Genomic DNA, 7,326 nt, shown 5'->3' on the forward strand with positions numbered 1-7,326 from the left:
GTGACAAGGAAAAATGTTTGTATATGTTCAGTACAGATGCAAGGGTTTTTCCAGAATATCTTTGATCTGTGATTTGCTAAATCTTCAGGTGTCAAATTTGCATATGTGGAGGGCCAAGTGTAATAAGAATTCCCAGGAGAAAACACTGAGGAGATCCAGGGAGGTGAAGCTGACTGCTCTAAGGCACATAATTAGTTCATAACAAAGCCAGGACGGGGACTCCTGCAAGAAGTACTTTCTCCATTAACACTCTTGGCTCTGCTGTAACAGGTGACTTTGCCACTGATGTTTTTTTCCTGTAGCTTCTCCACCAGCAGTTATGTCTCTATGATACAGCCCCTCGTCTTACCTTTTGACAATGCCATGTGCATCTCATTATTCCATCTCTGATTCATTTCACTCTACCTTTTCCTAGTCATCTTTTTAGATACTGACATGACGTGCCTTTTAAGATCTCAGTAGATATCCTCTTTGTTCCACATCAGTGGACTTCGCCATTCATACATACCTCTTCCTCTTTCAATGTACAGCAAATTGAATGCTATTAAAATTACCAAATTCAGTGTTGAAAATAGTGGAATCTAATTCTGGCTCTACTGGGAGGTAAGTGGGTTAACCTAAAGAAGACCCCTTTGTTTATTAAGATTTGGGATTTTTATGTATAAAAATTAGAATAATCATTCTGGGGAGTATACCTTAGTGATATGATAGCCTGCTTTCTTAGCATCATGAGGCCCTGAGTTTAATTCCCAGCCTGCAAAACTAAATGAACAAATTAAACACATTATAATAGGTGATGTTTTAGGCTCTTCTCAGTACCTAAGTTCACTAACGACATAAAGAAGAAATAGGATGATGACTCTTAGAAAGTGGTCTCCAGCTTTGCACCAGGCATTGTGCCGAGTACACCCTCATTATCTCACTGAACCACCATGGCCACCCAACAGGAAAGGATTGTCCTCATTTTACAGGTAATGAAACTGAGACTCACAGCAGACAAGTGATTTTGCAAGAGCCTACTGGACTGTGTACTTGGATTTGCCTGACACAAGTAGCCAAACATTAACCCTAATGACTCTAATTCTCGAAACGTGACCTCCAAATTAGCAACATCAGTGACATGTAGGGATGTATTAGAAATGCAAATTCCTAGGCTTCACTCCAGACTTCACGTTAGATCTCTGGGAAGAGATCCTAGTGATTTGTGTTTAACAAGCTTTCCAAGAAAATCTGATAGACCCTCAAGTGAGAGACCCACTGTTCTGAACCATTATGCTGGCTCACTCTGTGTTATTCTTCTATTATGATATACTTCATATGTTCAAATGTGAAAATAACACCACTGCTCTTTTAAAAAGAGCATCAGTATCTTTCTATTTGTATATCCTATTTTATCTTTTAAATGTTTATTTTAATCTTTACTTTGAAGAATATCTAACACATTAAACAGTAAATGGATTAGCAAGATAAACTCCTATGTTCTCTCTCCCAGTTTCAAGAGTTACCAAGTCATTGTAAGTATTGTTTCCTCTATTCCCTTAACCATTCCTAACCAACTTCCTCCATTATTTTGAAGCAAATTCCAAGTATCAAATAATTCCATCTGTAAATGTTTAAGTACATATTTTCTAAACCACATGGATAATCTGTAAAAACATAATTATGGGCTGTTATCATACTTAAAAATTAATAATTCCTGGGTATCATCAATTATCCAGTCAAGTTTCTCATTGTTTCCCAGTTTTATTTTTAAGTGTGCCTCTCTCATAATTATTCCCATTTATACATCTCAGTATAGCTTTTGCATCATTTCAATGATTTTTTTTTACCACATCCCTTATTCAGTATTGCAAGGTACTCTAAAATTCTAAGGGTCACTCCAATCCAGAAGATGGAGCAGACATGACATGTAATGATTACAACATAGTTGTGGATAGGGGCAAACTCTTGGGAGTTTGCAATACCAACACTTGATGCTAAAGCAGCATATAATGGACAAAGAAGATAGAATTCTTTCTAAAGGAGTTGGCACCATGCACAGACTATGGGGAGAGCAAGTAGCCAGCCCCTTCCTGTTGATGTCATTTTTGGAAAGCAGGAGAACAAGAAGCCAGGCCCTTCCTGTCAGCCAGTACCATGCATGGGTTGAGGGGAGGAGAACCAGACTCCAGCCCCTTCCTGTGAGTCAGTGCCAGTCACAGGCCATGGGGAGGACAACAAGAAGCCAGCCCCTTCCTGTGAGTTAGCATCAGTCACAGTCTATGGGGAGGACAATCAGACACCAGACCTTTCCTGTTAGTTGGTGCATGCACTGGCCACAGGGAGAAAAATCAGATGCAAGCTCTTTCCTGTGCACAAGCCACAGGGAGGAGAACAAGATGCCAGACTCTTCTAGTACATGGACTGAGAGAAAAAAAGAGCCAAGGTATACCACATTCCACCTCACAAGCGACCAGCTGATTCAGAGAAACATAGGCTGAGATGATCACTATTGAAATAAAATAAAACTTAATGTTTGTAGTGTTTAGTGTTTCACTGACTTTGCAGGCCTAAAGCCAGTAGTCTGATCATCTACTTAGAGTTTAACAATACACAATATAGCATTTATGGGGGATCTCCTTCTGAAGGTGGTAACCATTTTTAATTCCCTACCATTTTGTTGTAAAGTCCTGTATCACTTTCATTGTTTCATTTGGTTTGATTTTATTCAGTTTTGTCTTTTTTTGATTTTGTTGTAGCTGATGGTTTGGGAAGCTATTTCAAAGATAACAAGATATATTATGGTAGCCATTTTGGATTTACTGTTATCTTGTTTTGAAGCCCTTTATTGCTTTCATTGGGTAGATATTTTGAAGACCACAAGAGGCATTATGATAACCATTGTTGATTTCCTATTATCTTGTTTTGACGTCCTGTGTCACTTACAATGGTTTGTTTTGATTGGCTTTATTCTGTTTTATTTTTCTTGGTTTTATTCTCTTTTAAAATAAAAATGTTTAACAATATTTCTAAAAAGAAGTGATGGGGATGACAATGTGCAATATATGTACCATTGTTGCTCCCTGATTGATGTGTTTTGAAATTTTGTTTTAGTTCTTTTCTTCTTCTTCTTTTTTCTCTTTCACCTGAAATAAAATGCATTTGATAAAAGAAAAAGAAGGGATATTCAGGAGAAGATTCTTACATTAGCCAGAAGAATTATAATGTGGTCTGCTTATTTTAATTAAATTTTCTTTTAAAAAATCAAACAAAAAGATAACCTTTTTACCAACTCAAAGTATATTTATTGATTGTTCCCTCAATGATCAATGAAAGGAAAACCTTTAAAATACATACTCCACTTTTCAGCACATTCCTCTTAAAAACCTGGACCTCAGCAGGGCTGCTACTAGAGGAAGAGAATGGTAATTTGGGAACTTTCAGGAGGAAGCATGTACAGTTCTGAGCAGGAAAATGAAGTATGAGCTAAGGTTTGAAGTACCAGAAAGAGTTATTAGATGAGGACAGGTAGAACATGTACATTCCAGCAGTTCAGAGGCACAGTATTAAGAGCAGCAAGTGATTATTAGTGCCAGATTACTATCAAAGTGATACTGACTACACAACGTAAACTCTAAGGTCCTAAACTTTTACATGTTCCACTCAACTACATAAAAGTTACCTACTTCGAGGGGTTGGGGGTTAATATACATAACTGATGTAACATATACATCACATCACCTAATAGGTTTAGGATTATCTATATTGTTGTTGGTAGTGTTGTTCTAGGCAGAAGCATAGATGTGACTTGAAGAGTATCCTGAATGTGGATGTGGGAGAGTTTAACAGAATGCACACCAATGCAGTGTGCAAATGTCATAATAATGAGATGTGCATACTGTACAGGAATTTGGGGGATGGGTTGGAATAAAGATTTAAGGTCAGGAGCAGAGATGTTTAGGCAACTCTAATGATCCAGATAGCTATCACATTAATCCTCTCATAGGGGCTGGGGATTTAGCTCAGTGGCATAAGCACCTGCCTTGCAAGCAGGTGGTCGTGAGTTCAATCCCTGGTACCGATAAAAAGTCAAAAAAAAAAAAAAAAAGAGCAAACATTAGTCCTCTCAGGCTACTGTAACAAAATGACATAGATTGAATGGCACAAACAACAGGAATTTATTTTCTCACAGTACTGAAGGCTAAAAGTTCAAGATCAAAGTGTCAACAAGGTATGTCAAGCCTTCTGGTAAGGGTTCTTGGCATAGCTTGCAAATGGTTACCTTCTTACTGTGCTCTCCCACTTCTTTCCTCTGCATGGATGTGGAGAGAGAAAGATCTCTGGTGTCTGTTTCAATCCTTCTAAGAACATCAGTCCTAAGTTAGGACTCTATCTTTATGAACTTCTACAACCCTAAGTATTGCCATGAGGCCCTGCCTATAGAAGACCTACCTGTAGAATGCCAATTCTCCTTGAATATAGAATAATTATCTCTACTTTAGCTAAACCTGGCACTATCTCTATGTACTGATATGTATAGAGCTGGCTAAGATATTTTTTTAAATTGGCAATGTAAATCGGGTTAGCTAAAGTATTGACGTGTAATCTTTAAAGCCAGGCAACAGTCCTGTTTTCCCTTTTGGGTAGCTCTCTCTAAATGATTGAATCCAGAGGGATGACAGAGTCAGTGCTCGAGAAATGTCAACTAGGTTCAAGCCTTGAGATAAGAGGCTATGATTTCCCAGGGCACAAAAGTTCACACATCAAAAACTGAAGCACCAGTCCCCTAAGCATTAAATGCTACCTCAACTGTGTTATGCAGATTGATCCTTCTGCATATCCTTCTCTCTGCATAGTGTAGAGGTGTTTTCTGGCCTCCTTGCTAGCTCAGCTCACATAGCTCACATAATTTCCTCCATTCTCATCATCACTCATCCTCAAGCCACTCATTTTTTCACAAATTAACAAATTCTGGGTTAGTCCCTGAGCTGAGGCCTTTGTTCCATGAACCATCATCTGGACCGGACTCAGGGTCCTTGGCTGCCTGTAACCATACATATGTCTTAGTGTCTTGATTCTCACCATGGGATGCACTGGAGTTGATAGATTGGAATTAACTCATTATGGATTACAAATATAAAATTTCTGGACCACAACAGGGACAAAAAAAAGGAGGGCTTCAACACCTATCTCCAAATAGTCACATGGGCAGTTAGGCATTCAACACATGATTTGGGGTAGGGACAAAATTTAGCCCATAATAGCTGTTCAGAGGTATTGAGGGACTTTAAGCAGGACAATAACCTGATCTGATTTGCCTTTTATTTATTTTGCAGTTTGAGAAGGCCTCAGTCCTCCCAAGCCCTCTCCTTCATCCTGCCACATCCCACACTCTCCCTTAACCTGCCCCCTTTCTTGATACCTCCAGCCAGTCTCTCATGACTTTTATTCACCCAATGTGAGCCTTCCTCCTCTCACAATTTCCTGTATTCATCTCCTCTCCCGCTGCACATTTCTTTACCTTTTGCTCCATCTCTCTTATTTCTCCCAGTGTACACTCCACCCCTTGATGTTTTCCTTCTCACACAGTTAAGCACAATGCAGTTACATGGTTCCCCTCAGAGAAGACTCCTCATACTGCACACAACCTGAAAGCACATGTTGTATTCTCCCCATTCTATGCTGACCCATTCTCACCTCTTAACTCTCAGACTGTCCAGGCCCCCTTCACTCTGCATGTGCCTTCCCTTCTCCTGAAACCTGCAAGTTTCCTTCAATGCAAGATACATTTACCCCATGTGTAGAGAAGGGTCCAAATACAAGTAATCTAGGTCTTAACCAAACAGGGGCCAAGTGAAAGGAAAAGATACTTCATAGAAGTACAAATGGCCAAAAAAAAAATACATGAAGAAATGCTCAACCCCATTGATGATTAAAGAAATATAAATTAAAACAACACTAAGATTTCATCTCATTCCATAAAAAGGTGGCCATCGATAACAAATGCCAGGAGACTGCAGGGAAAGAGGACACTTTCTACATTGTTGGTAGGAATGTAAACTACTATGACCACTATGGAATAAATCAGACACATAAGCATGGTTTGTCTTATATGATAAATTCAAATTATAAATAAAAATACATAATAGGAAGGAGATTGATCTTTCTCAAATGGAAAAGGGATCATGAGATGGAGGGAGAGCAGAGGGAAAGGGGATGAAAAAGGAATTCATATATGTTGTGGACATGTACCAACTCCACATAAGGAATGTAAACATTATGTACTGAAAATATACACTAATAAAAATTTTAAAATAAGTGAAATTAAAATAGTCAGGGATCCAGCTCAGTACTTGCTTAGCAGACATGAGGCCCTGGGTTCCATTTCTAGAACTTAAAAAAAATGTAGATCCTTTGAAGGTAAAGGCAGTTACCCAAAGCCAAAGGTAGTTCAATGGCTGAACCAGAATAAAATGATCTGGATCTAAATTCAGGAGTCTCTAAGACACCCAGGAAAATGACACATCAGTGTGGCTAGGTACAGGCAAAGCCCTCTTCTTTCACCCCATTTGGGCAACTACTGTGGCTTCGTAGTGTTTCTCACCAACTCCAGCTGGGTCCCTGTCACCTTCCTAAAGGAGGATTCTGTAAGCTTTCCTGATCTTCCTTTCTCAAGCCAGCGGACTTGTTCTAGTTTCTGGGTTTTGCAGAAGCCACAAGGCCCACTTCATATACCCAGGCAAGGGTTTCAAGGGGATGGCTATTCAAAGGAGGTCTAGCAAAAGCTCTGAGGTCAGCTCAGTCCCGCATGAAAGCAGAGTTCTTATCTTAGGGAAGTGGTGCAAGCGTTGGGTGGTAGGGAGGATGAGAGGAACGGAGACTGGAGTTTCTGTGTCATATTACTAAAAGTTGTCATCTAAAAGCCTTAACTCTCTCCAATGTTCCAGCCCTGCAAGGCAATGTATTATAATGGAAATGGGTCATGGGAACTTGGCAGACATATACAGTGTAGAGGCCTGTCTGGGGAAGGAGGGTGGAATGAATGGGTCCTCTGGGATCCTGCCAGGACCTAAAGAAGATATGTTATGTCCTTTGGGGCCTCCAACAGAACTCCAATTCAGCTGTCTGGGGTAGGCCCATTAGAGTTCAGAGTGGTAAGAGCCTGTAGTTTATAGGTCTGGGATTGAAACTTCTATGGGTTTTATGGGCTCAGCAAGGGGCTTCTTTTCATAATGAAGTAGGAATCTTTCTCTGAGATAACTGCATCTATTACTAAATCCACTATAATAGGATTTGATGTGGGATATTTTAGTTCCACACACTTGTGACTGTGACTCCAAACTAAGA

The sequence above is a fragment of the Cavia porcellus genome, unplaced genomic scaffold, assembly GCF_034190915.1.
Source record: "Cavia porcellus strain 051 isolate PalLab524CR breed Dunkin Hartley unplaced genomic scaffold, mCavPor4.1 scaffold_31, whole genome shotgun sequence".
In the NCBI taxonomy this organism is placed as follows: Eukaryota; Metazoa; Chordata; class Mammalia; order Rodentia; family Caviidae; genus Cavia; species Cavia porcellus.